This window comes from Spermophilus citellus, assembly GCF_964194105.1.
Source record: "Spermophilus citellus genome assembly, chromosome: 3".
Taxonomy (NCBI): domain Eukaryota; kingdom Metazoa; phylum Chordata; class Mammalia; order Rodentia; family Sciuridae; genus Spermophilus; species Spermophilus citellus.
In genome coordinates this window covers 27,269,351-27,282,865 of record NC_138184.1, presented here as the reverse complement: position 1 = coordinate 27,282,865, position 13,515 = coordinate 27,269,351, and positions in this window count along the sequence as shown.

Genomic DNA, 13,515 nt, shown 5'->3' with positions numbered 1-13,515 from the left:
TAAAGCCATAATCTTAAGGCATTTAATAGAGCATTATTAGTTATACTAGTTATACTTGCTTATACTTACACAGCACTATAATTAAATCATCTTTGTTTTCCTTGAAAGAGGTCTCTGTACTCCACGGGCTTACAAACATTTTTTCCTCTAGAGAATAAAAGTTATTATTGCTATTTTAACCAAATTTTGAGCTTCCCAAAGATACAGTGTTATCTTTGCCTTGCAGTACCCCGGGTCAAAAGTTGGGTACATGCTTGTTAAACTACCAAGGAACTAATGAGACACACTGTTAAAATGTTAGATTCTGTTCTTTTTCATTTGACTAATTCTTCCTGAAACTGGAAAAAAAAATTGTTTTTCCATCATATTCCACCAGCAGAGACTTTATGTTGACCCAGCAAATGTGGAGGTGATATAAAATCAAGAATAAAATAAAGTATTACATAGCCAGTTAAATGTGTCCTCAACAGAAAATTTACTTACTAAAAGGTCTAATTATCACATGTGTTATTTCTTGGGAGTAAAAGTCTGAAAGCGAAAAAAAAAACATATACTCTCGTATTTCTCTGGTTATTCTGGAAAATACTTGAACTTGTGTCCCACTTGGTTTTACTATAATGACCCCAGCTCCCAAAGGAGTGCTATATTTTGGAGTAGCAAAACTTGGATTCCAAATTCAGTCACAAAACAAAATGTCCACATGGAGAACTGAAATCCATCAATTAAGTACAGGCAGAGCATGAAAATAACTTATGTATCAGATGTCATGCTGTAATGGAATATACTGAAAAATGTCCTTCCAGGAAGCAGAAGAAAAGTATCAGTGACTGATAACCTGAAGGAAGTTCATATACATACAATATAAGTAAAATTTTAAATCACAGATATTAGTTTCATTCATCAAGCTTTATTTGGGGGATTTTTGAAACGACTCCTACAAAAAGTCACCCTCATTATACACTGAAACTTCAATAAGTGCTTTCAAAATATGTCTTAATGAAATCATGTAAGACGTGAAAAAATGTGATTCTATTACCTTTATCAGTTCAGGTCATAGTATGAAACACATTTTAAAAGTCAGGAGAATTTTAATAACTGAATTAGGTATACAGTTGTGGCAGCATGAATGCAGGACAAATGCAGCACCCGGAGATTTACCTTGTAGGAGGGTGGGTACCTTGCTTCTTCCCTAGGACCAAGAGAGTGGTTATCTGACTTGGTGATGGGGTTGGGGGGTGGGAGAAGAGTGGAGGGAGCTGCCTCACAGGACCCACTTCAAGGGATGCTCCTAGTGGACAGAGAGGGAGTTAGGAAAATAATATTCTGTCCTCTATTTCTTCCCTCGGGTCTCAATCTGGGTTCCAATCAGAGGCAAGAATGTAGCTTGACATCGTGTGAACAGTTCAGCCCTGAGGGGTGTGAATGGAGAATGGAGAAGGTGGAGCCCATGGAAGATTCCCAGCATGTTTGATTCACTGTTCTGCAACTCCTGTTTCTCACCTTGACAGTCTATCTACATTTTGCTCTGTTGGCTGATCAGCAGTCACCTCATTTCTTTGTTCATTGTTATATAAAACTCCATGGTGTGGAATTTTCCATCAGCCACTGAATGGTGATCTCCGGGCTGTTGCTAATTTTTCACTAGTTCTAACAGTGTTGCTGGGCTGATCTCATACATCCATGTTTTTATGGTTTGGTTGTGAGGTACCTCCAAAAGTTCCTGTGTGAGAAAATGCATGAAGGGTAAGAGGAGAAATGATTGGATTATAGGAGTATTAAACCAATTAGTGAAGTAATCCCCTGATGGGGATTAATTGAATGGAAACTAGAGGCAGGTAGGGTGTGGCTGGAGGAGGTGAGCACTGGGCATTTGGCTTTGGGGTATATATTTGTATCTGGCAAGTGGAGTCTCTGTGTTTCCTGATGATATTATGAGCTGCTTCCTTCCACCACAGTCTGCCACCATGATGTTCTGCCTCACCTTGAGCCCTTAGGAAGGAGCCAGCTACCTATGGATTGAGACTTCTGAAACTATGAGCCTCTAAATAAACGTTTCCTCCTCTACAATTGTCCTGGTCAGGTCTTTTAGTCACAGTGGTAAAAAAAAAAAAAAAAAACTGAGTAAAATACATGTCATGACACTGGTGTATGAAATCCATGGGACACTTTTCTAAGCAAGAGGTTGCTGAGCCAAAGCAAGTACAGTTTTCAAAGAAACTAAAATGCCCCCCGCCATCCCCCCAACACACACACACTTTTTTCAAAGACTGAAACTCCCAGAAAGCTGTTGTGCACAAAAGAGTACCAGGAAAAATGTTGACAGCAAATTGTTATATCCTGTTGGATATAAAATTCAGATAAACACTGGCAGTCAGAGCCAGAGGCAGGAAAAGACACACCCCTACCCCAGGCAAGGCATCCTTAGGACTAGATCTACACGGTTCTTCTGTTCTGAGGACCATTAGCCTTCTTTGTATGGAAGGTTCATTTGTTGAGATCTCACATGTGTACAAAAGCCTTAATGACTGGACCTGGTAGTGTAATTGGGAAACCCCTTTTAGTCTGTGAACTAAAAGCATTTATCTATTTTATTCTGTTTCCAGTCATGCCAACAGGAAGTTAGTCATGCTAATCCTTAAACTTTTATTTGTAATTCCCCTCTGAATGTTCCATTGGACAAGTCATGTTATCTCAGACAGTATTGAGAATAAAGAGAAAATATTATTCAAATTTTTCTCTTGTCACCTTTAGTAAATAATTTCCACAGTTTTGGTTTCCCTCTGTATATCTAAGGAACGCATTCTCTTGTGTTGCATAAGCCTCATGTTAACTGTGTATTTCTGGGTTCTCAGGTGGATTGGGGAGAGCCCTAGTCAGGATGTCAACACTCCCTGTGGTTCCTGTCACCATCTTTCCTGCTGTTGTGAGAATCAATCTCACAAGGAGCCAAGGACAAGTCATACACAGCTCCTGACAAATGGTCAACATTAGGTTGACCCTTAGGGCAGCTCTACTGGACCAAAGCTTCAGAACTAGAAAATTGACTTATTTTGAGATACTTTTAAAATCCGCGTTTAAGGAAGATATGAAATCCCCTTACCATCCTGGTCACCCCAGCTTCTGCTGACTTCCTCTGTCCTGGAATAGTCCTTTCCCTTTCGCCTTCTTTTGCTCAGCTTTCCTGAGAGTTGTAGTCTCAGGAATGCATGCTATACACAGTGGAAGAGCCCTTGCCTACAATATGAGACCCAGAGTTCAGTCCCCTGCACCACTAGGAAGAAACAGAAAAAAAAAAGAGTGGTACTGCTGGGCCAGGGGAGAGTGTGAGGCAGGACCAAATGCAGGGGATACTCGGGATGCTTACTTCCCAGGGCACAGGGAGGATAATTCCTCAGGATATCTGCTCAGCGGCATCAACCCGGAGTTTCTAATGTGAAGCTATATCACAGGGTAAGGAAAAATCCCTTACTCGTTTTCTCTTTCCTTGACATATTACTCCTTAAAAAATGTTTAAAAATGAGTGAACTTTCTTCATTCCTCAATTCCTTTAGGAAGCAGTTTCAAGAAAGCAATTTATTGCTGCAGAAGATCCTTTATTACCAACATCACTGCAAAATTTCATGTGCGTGTGTATGTGTGTGTGTTCCTGGCTATTTCAATGGGAAGATCATTAGGAAGTTGAATCTACTCTCACTTGCAGGCCAGGCATTCAGAGCTTTAGGGATTTTGTGCTGTTTTTTTATCGGTCATCCCACTGGGGCTGATAAGTATGAACTGGATAAAGAGAGGAAGTAGAATTATTTTTGGTGCCTCTATGCTGAAGAAACAAACCTCTCCCATGGCCTTTCTGCTGGCTCACAGAATTTTCTCCTACATTTCTGGCATGGAATTCCATTTCTCTAAATGCTACAGATGGAAGGTTTCCCACTACAGGCCAACCGCGACTCTTTAGCATGACCTATCTCCCTTGCATAGTCCAGAGAGAATGCTGTTCCAGACATGGGTAAGAGTGCACCCATCAGAAAGGGCAATGTGTCCTGTCACCAGCATCCACGCATCTGAGCAAGAGCAGACCACGTTCTCTTTCCTGCCATCACCTCTCCCTGCAATTCAGAGCAAGGCTGAACGTTAAACAGAAAGTAGCACCGGAATGGAACAGCATCATTTCCAACACCAAGATGAAAGCAGCACTTCAAATAAATCATTTGCTGAAACGTATTTTATTTATCATAAGAATAAAACAAAGGCAAAGCATTAAAAGAAAATTCCAAATAAAGACACACTGACATTTTTAACATTTTCTTGTTCACTTCTGGTCTTTCTAAAGGTGTTGACGCAGTTTTTAAAGTGCTATTAAGTGTAGCCTGATTCTTTCCTATTCTGCTTTATTTATTTAAATGCTACATTATTAGGCATTTTTTCACAAAGCTATATTATCTTCTTAAGTATTAATCTAAATGTCAGCACAATCATTTATCAAGAGTCCATTCCATGGGTAAACCTCCCATTTGCCCTTGTTTGGAGATACTCAATTTTGTTTTATTTTAATGCATTGTACATAGTGCCACAAATGATATATGCTTGATGTGGATGTTTAAGTAATATATTTGCACTTTTTTTTTGCATTTCAGAGAATTAAATTTTGTGGTCAAAGGGCTGAACATTTTTATAAATTTTGTCAAATTGCTTTCTAACACTGTTTCTACTCTGAAGCAGTTAATGTTTGTTGTTTCAGTTAATGTCAAATTATTATTTTTTTTAATGAGCGGATTTTTAAAGAGACATATCTTCTCTGTCCTTAGCCCAGCATTTGGTGTTTAACTTGTTTGGAGAAATATTATTATTCATATTTTCCTCTTTTTGAAGTGATTCTGTTATAAAGTTGATCTACACTGGAAATGTGAGGTTGTTGCAAATATTCTGGGCACTGAAAGTATAATTCTGCCTTTTCAAGTTCAGCTTCCTTGCACAACATGAAAGGGCTATGCATTCGTGCTTAGGGGATGGTTCAGGCACCCTTGAGCTGGGTGCAGGGGATGCCACTCCCTACAAAATGACTGACTCTTGCTAGAGTTATACAACTCCACTCTGGCCTTCTTATCTTGATCAGTCCTTTAACTTCACAAACATAGAAGGCAAACTCTGGGAAGTAGGTTGATTTGGAAAATCAAAGAAAGCTATTCTCAAACAACAGATGCAATAATAGGTGGTGAACATTACCAAGAGGAGAATCATTTGTAAGGTCTTTTAAATGACCAAGAGCCTTCTCCTAGTAAGCACTGCACTTCATCCTTACAATCCAGATCTGCATTGCTTGGATAAATGCATGTTTCCTCCCTCACCTTGTTTCCCCCACATGCTCTAGCTGCTGTGGTCTATTCTTGGTTTCTAGAATGTTCCACACTTGTTCTGGTCTGAGGATCTTGGCACGTGCTATCTCCTGTTTAGAATTCTTCCTACTCCTCACCTCTCTTCTCACCATGCAGAATTTGGCTCAAATGCCACGCCCCCCTGTCAGCAGCCTTTTTTCCCCCTGTCCTGGCTGAAGTAACTCACGTCGTTTAGACATTCTCCATCTTTTCGCAGGTTTTGAATGCCTATGTACAACTTACACCTCCTCAAATTGTCTATCCATAGAGTCTTTACTTTCTTATCATCTGTCTCCTCTGGTTCAAATATAAGCTCTAGAGAACAAGGACTTTGCTAACTGCAGAATTCCCAGAGCCTAGAACAGCAACCAGCACACATCATTCAACACATATCCATTGTTGTCAGAGTCCAATGATAATTCTTTTATTGCACCCAAAGAAAAAAGTTACTATTTTTTTTCAAACTCACTGAGTAAAATTTTAATTAATCATCAACAAATTATATGTGGCCCTTCTTATCATCAGAATGTAACACTGGCCAAACTTAGTCCTTAGAGCAAAGCATTCTAGAGTTCTGCTTCGGGATTCTCCAACTCCATACCACGGATTGGGGATACTGACAGAAATGTTGATATTTGCAATGACCTCATCTGAAGGGGAAATGAGTTTTTGTCTGATTCTTTCTTTTCTCAGTTCTGTAAGGCTTTTAAATAGAAATACCTTCCCATAATTGTTGAGTGAGGAACCATGGAATTCATGGGTTTCTTTTTGGAGAATTTATTTCGAGATTAATCAAAGCTCCACTCCATTTGATTTTGCTGATGCCTTCCCATCTCCTTTGCTATTACAACAGCCTACGAAAATAAACTTGCACATAAATTATGCATCAAGTCTTTAAATATCCTGTTCTTTTTCTTTTCCTGCCCCACCCCATCCAAAGAAGACAATTATAATACACTTAGGTAATATCTGTTGCTTCTACTGTTGAACTTTTTTTAAAAATTTGTTTGCTGAAAGAAATAGAAGATTTTGGTTCCTCTGACATTAGTTATAAGTAGTAAAGTGTAATTTTCAGAATCCATATTTTCAAGGTTTTTGCTTCATTTTTAATATAAGAAATAATAATCTTGTTTCTAGAGGCAGATTATTTTCCTTTTGTCTAAAATTATTCCAACATTAGAATCTGCTGATTTTAATGGCTATTGATCTTAGAGTGGGAGCATTTCTCTTTATTTTTCTTTCCCAATATTTACTTGCTACATTGCTTTCTTCTCTGGAAATACCAGAAAAACGTACAAACAGAACTAACCTTTACGGAGCATGTAGAATGTATTCCATGTTAGACACGCATTAACTTCCATGCTAACAGGGACTTGGTAAAGATAGATTTTTACCACCTGTTTACAAATAATGAGTCAAAGTCATCTAGTAAGCTCAAGTCAGTTCCATTAGACTCTAGGACCTACATCTTCCTCTCCACCTTACTATATTACTTTACAAAAACATGGAGTGATTATATCCCTAAAATATAACCTCCATACAGAGCATGAGTGATCTTCAGAAATAAGCCTTAGTACCTCTTTTACTTTCTTATTCTGTCCCCCACCCCATTTCCTGCCTCAAATCTTGGTACACTCATTTAGCTGGTTTCCAATCAGCAGAAATAACAGTTTCACCTACTGATAGGAAAGATACACGCCACTGATACATCAGTGTTCTTGGTTGTAGACTGGCCCTTGAATTGCATCGCTAGGCTTGTCATCCAGAGAATGACAGAATGATAATGGATTCCAAAGAATGGAAGATATTTTCTTGAGGTCCCAATATGGAATAACAATCTTGCCTATGATAGTCCATTTGGGACTTTTCATAATGCTAGAATGAAGCCAGCCAAGACCTTTTCCCCATTTTCCAACATGGAAAACTAGAATCTTTGTGTTTCAGTGCTTAAAAGAGATAACAGGCAAAGAACAGTATGCCCTTTCCCCTATATTTTGGTAAAAGAAGGGGATGCATTTTCCTTTAAACGTTAGAAAACACAATACACAAAGGAACTTGAAATAACCAGAAGATTCTAAAGAATGGGGTTATCATGAGATTCATCTGCAGTTACTGTGATTTTTTTTTCCTCTCAAACCTATAGTCATTATCTCCATAATATATTTTCATCCAGGATTTTACATTCTATTTTTAGTAAACTGATCAAATGTATATTTTAAACACTTATTTGTATTCTAAGCAAAAATATTAGCAGTTTTTAGTAGCACCGGTGCTATCTTAGAAAAATATTCTTTTTTTACCCGAAAGAATTTTCTCCATTGAATGCACAATACTTTCACCAAACAGCATCATTGTTGTATTTTCTTTTCTTTTTATTAAAGTCATTTTCGGACACAATTCCAGAGTTTCTAGTATTCTGAAAGAATTTCATTTTATTATGTAATTCCACTGATTCAAAATTCATGATTAATTATCACCTTCTGCATAGATGCTAGAAAAGAAGATTTAGTAGTGTACTATAGTGTAGATGCATGAAATAAGATTTCAGAGGAAATGCTCCAAGTTCTTAGAAGATTTTAAGTAACCTTAAACATTTTAGGAGATCTGCTTATCTAATGCCAATCATCATTTTCTATTTCATGCTTTTTAATTTTTTCCTAATACTCAGACACATAAAACTAGCCTAAGATAACTGACATTTGGTGTGAATCTTTCCCAAAACAATACACACACGCACGAACACTGAATGAATTACATTTAAAAAATTCAAAGTAGGAAACTAGACTCCAAATTAAGAAAAGACATTTCGCTAGTGCCAGAAATTGAGAGAGAATTCCTTTTAGTTATGGAGTGAAATTAAAATTCTATGTTCTGTCACAGTAACCAAATGAATTTTAATCCCTGAGAGGCTGCATATTTATTTGTTAAATCCTCAGGGAGGGCTGGTGATATAGGCATAGTTAGTAGAAGGCTTGCCTCTCATGCACAAGGCCCTAAGTTCAATCCCCAGAACCACACACACACACAAAAAAAAAATAAATAAATAAAAAAAAAATAAAAAAAAGAAGAAGAAAAAGAAATCCTCCAGGAGGCAGTAAGGATTTGGTAGTGAAGACCACTGATTACCTGAGCTCCCTACCCAAGTCTAAGAGCTATGTGTCCAGTAAAGGCTGATGCCATCAGCCCAAGAATAGGACCCAAGGATGGGTGGGGGTCCTGGGATCTGGGTAAAAATAGAGCTAGCAGCAAGAAATCGAAGCCTCTGGACAGTAGCCTAGGGTGGTGAGGACCCCAAATTCCCAAACCTCTGTGACACAAAAATACAAAGAAAATATAATAACTTGTCTAGAACACATAAGCCACAAAGATTAGACTAGAACCAACCCAGAAATTCCTTATACAAATATCTTACTGAGCTGTAAACCATATAAGACCTGTCCAAAAGAAGATTCCTATTGAAAGTGAGCTCACAGACAAAAAAATTTAAAGTGCATGGTAGTCATCATCAGATACACAAAACAACACAGCAGGCATCAGATTTAAGGATTAGAAAAATCACACAATTTGAAAAGACACTAATAAATTCAATAGGATGCAGCAAGTGAGGTGGAGGAGCAGGTGCTATAAACACTGGAAAGAACAGGCTGAATAATTATGTACAGACGCTGTGTTTGTCTATATAGACAAAGTACAGGAACCAATGTGTGAGTTTCTGTGTATGAGATGATTTATAAGAATTAATAGCATTTCTACCCACCAACAATAAGGGGGGGGCTTTTTTAAGGTCTGCATTCACAAAGAGAACAAGATGCACAAAATACTTGGGGAAAAAATCCAATAAAAGATAAGCATGACCTTTATGGAGAAACTGTCAAGTATTATGGGAGATAAAGAATAAATGAAAAGATGGATGAATAAATGGAGGCTATACCATGTTCCTAAGTGAAATGATTCAATAATGTAAAGATACAAATTATCCCCAAATTTATTTTTATCTTTAATATCATTGATTCTAAAGGTCATAAGACATAAATGTCCAGAAATAGCAATTCAGTACTAAAGTATGTAACAAAATGCAGAAATACCATGTCAATCAGCTTCTCTTTACTATTGCAAATTGGTATCTGAAGGAATCAATCTAACAAAAGAGGTGAAAAACCTATACAATAAAAACTACAGAAAATAAAGAAAGAAATTGAAGAAAACTTCAGAAGATGTAAAGATATCCCATGCTCCTGGATAGGCAGAATTAATATTGCCAAAATGGCCATAATACCAAAAGCATTATACAGATTTAATGCAATTCCTATTAAAATTCCAATGACATTCTTCATAGAAATATAAAAAGCAATCATGAAATTTATTTGGAAAAATAAAAGACCCAGAATAGATAAAACAATCCTTAGCAAGAAAAGTGAAGCAGGAGGCATCACAATTCCAGACCTTAAACTATACTACAGAGCTATAGTAACAAAAATGGCATGGTATTGGCACCAAAATAGACTTGTAGTCCAATGGTACAGAATAAAGGACACAGAGACAAACCTCCATAAATACAGTTATGTCATACTCAATAATGTGCCAAAAACATTCACTGGAGAAAAGATAGCCTATTCAACAAATAGCTCTGGCAAAACTTGAAATCCATATTTGGCAAAATGAAGTTAAGCTTCTGTCTCTCACCTTGCTCAAAAAATCAACTCAAAGTGGATCAAAGACTTAGTCACTAGAACAGAGACCCTGTGCCTAATAGAAGAAAGTCTTCACCACGTCGACTTAGGATTGACAAGTGCAAGAAGTAAAATCAAGAATCAATAAATGGGATGGATTCAAATTAAAAAGCTTCTTCTCAGCAAAGGAAATAATCAATAATGTGAGGAGAGAACCTGCAGATTGGGAGAAAATCTTTACCACATGCACCTCCAATAAAGCATTAATCTCTAGGATATATAAATAACTCAAAAAACTTAGCATCAAAGAAACAAATAACCCAATAAATAAATGGCTAAGGAACTGAACAGACACTTCACAGAAGAAGAAATACAACTGATCAACAAATATATGAAAAAGTGTTCAACATCTCTAGCAATTAGAGAAATGCAAATCAAAACTACTCTAAGATTTCATCTCACTTCTGCCAGAATGGCAATCATCAAGAATACAGGCATCAATAAATGTTGGCGAGGATGTGATAAAAAAGGCACACTCATACATTGTTGGTGGGACTGAAAATTGGTGCAACCACTATGGAAAGCAGTATGGAGATTCCTCAGATAACTGGGAATGGAACCACCATTTGACCCAGCTATCCCACTCTTTGGTTTACACACAAAGGACTTAAAATCAGCATACTGTAGTGACACAGCCACATCAATGTTTATAGCAGCTCAATTCAAAATAGCTAGACTATAGAACCAACCTAGGTGTTCCTTAAAACTTTTTTTAGTAGATTTAAAACATCTTACCTGGAAAGCTCCACAAACTGGAGTAAAACTTATAAAACAGGACAAAGAATGGTGAATATTATTGAAGAAAGGGATGAAGACCTGAGTCGCCCTCTTCAGAGAAAAGTATAAAGGAAAGAGCTACAATGAGTGAAAATGGAGATGTTGCCTGAATTTTGGAACAAAAATTGAAAAGCCTTCAACATGGTGGCCCAAATTCTTCTGTTGACAAGAAATAATCAAGTTACTCTCCGTTGTATCCCCCTTTAGAGTTTCCTCCCAATAGTGTCTTTTCTATCCAGGTATGGAAAGGAGGCTACTGCAAAATAGAAAGTTGTTCATACATTTAATTTTACTCTATAAGTTTCTACATTTACAGTACTTCCACTGTATTTCCATGTATGAACCATGGATTCCAATTTCTCTGTATGGAGACACAATCATTCCATTTTGGTCCTGTGATTCTTCTTGGGTCTCTGAGGATTTCTGTTATAGTCTATATATGAGATGTATCTCAAAAGCTCATATGTGAGATAATACAAGAATTTTCAGAGGTGGAATGATTAGATTATGAGAGGTGTAAAACCTAATTGGTAAGTTGATCCATGAATATGGATTAGCTGAACTTTCACTGTAGACAGATAGTATATGGCTGGAGGAGATAGATCACTGGATGTGTGCCTTTGAGGTTTATGTTTTGTGTCTCTGATTAGTGAAGTTCTCTCTCTCTCTCTCTCTCTCTCTCTCTCTCTCTCTCTCTCTCTCTCTCTCTCTCCTTCCTGATTGCCATGTCATGAGCTGCTTTCCTCCTCCAAGCCCTTCCACTATGATGGAAGGACCTCACCTTGGGCCCAGAGCCATGAAGTTGGCCATCTGTGGACTCAGAACTCTGAAAGCATGATCCCCACATAAACTTTTTCTTCTCTACATTGTTCTTGTCAAATCTTTTGGGGTCACAGCAATAAGAAAAGCTGACTAAAGAACTTCTCTTCTCCTGTTGATCAGTTTGAACAGGATCTGCTGCCTTGGAATTTCCTTAGGACACTGATATGGATGTGTAGTATAATTTCTACTATTCACTGCAATTCCTACTTGCACATTTTTAGTCTTGAATGTCCCCATTCATTCCTTTATTTCTTTACCCAAGAACTCACAGATGTAGTGGCTGCCCATCTACCCAACTTCATAGCATCCTCACATTCAGAATGGCATTCAGTATGTCTTGAATGTGGCCTAGGTATTTCCTTCTTTTGGTGTTGCAATTTTTGACATGCTGTAAAATAAATATTATTTTGTCTTCCTTAGTCGTTCAAGTCCAGTGACTTGTTAGCCATTCCTGTATTCTTAGTTGATTACAGAATGCCTGGCTCAATAAATAGTTGGTGACAGCAAGATATCTGGGAATACTCTAACCCTCTACACTGGCTTATACTGAGATGCCTGTTATCAGATTTCATGATGTCTTCACATTAAGTTGCTCCATTATTTCTGGTTACACATAGGGTAAGAATCTTGGGCAAAATGAGAAGCATCAAATCCTAGTCACCCCTCCCCCCAGGTAAACATCACTGATTTTCCCACTGAAGGTCACCCCTTCTCTAAGAACACCATCACCTCATCCAGAGTAAGCAAATCATGCAAATTTGGCAGAAACTTTCCTTGTATTAAAAGTGCACTCACTCCATAGTTTATTTTTTGTGCCTAGTCTACAAATGCTTTGTGTGTGTGTGTGTGTGCGCGCACTGGGGATAGAAGCCAGGGCCTTGTGCATGCAAGGCAAGCGCTATACTAACTGAGCTACATCTCCAGCCCCTTATAAATGCACTTTTGATTTGTTTGGGTTTCAGGGAGAATTTGAGGGAAGCAAAGAAAAGGTTGCAGTTCTAAGATTTATAGGAAGTTCTTCTAAATTCAGTTCAGGGAGTCTCAGCTTTGAACAACTATAATATGATTGAAGTAGATTATTATAAGAGGAAGAGCTCTCCTGACACAGTACTCCCTCTCAGGAACCACATTCCAGGAACCTAGACTTCAATAATTGCATGCTAGAGAGGTGGTCTATCAATGTCTCCCTGCCTTCTCTTTGCTGGCCTCAGTTGTTTTACTTCTTTACCTCTCAATCCAGGGCACCAGCTACATCTATTTCCTGCCCTGCCAAGATTCTTGAGGCAGAGAAACACAAATTCTGGTTACCCGCTGACAACCAAGAAAGGAGAGGAAACTTCCGTTTAGCTAATTAAGCTAGCATATATGGAAATTGTTTAGCAGAATGCCTGATGCATAGTAAATAGTAATTATTATTATCATTCCTCTACAGTCAAAACTAATAACACATACTTCAAATAACACACAGATCTGTCCCGCCAGTGACCTCACGCTCCAGTGAGAAAGTCAAGAAATGAGTTGGATATGTAGATTCTAAGTCAGAGGCCTGATCCAAGGTACTAAGGTCTTTGTCTAACCTGGTGTGATGAAGTTGACAAATTTCTCTGGAGTCAGGAAGAAACTAAGAGAAGAGGTCAAAAGGTCTGCAGGGAGGGAAGCAGACGACTTGCAGCAATCTGTGAAGCAAGTCTGCTGCATGTTTATATTTCTCAGTCTGGATATTCGGATGTTGTGGCTTCTCCTTCAGGATAGCTTCTGACTGCATCATTTCTTATGGACTTGTAAATCTTCTTTAGTGGCTAAAATGAAATTCTGCT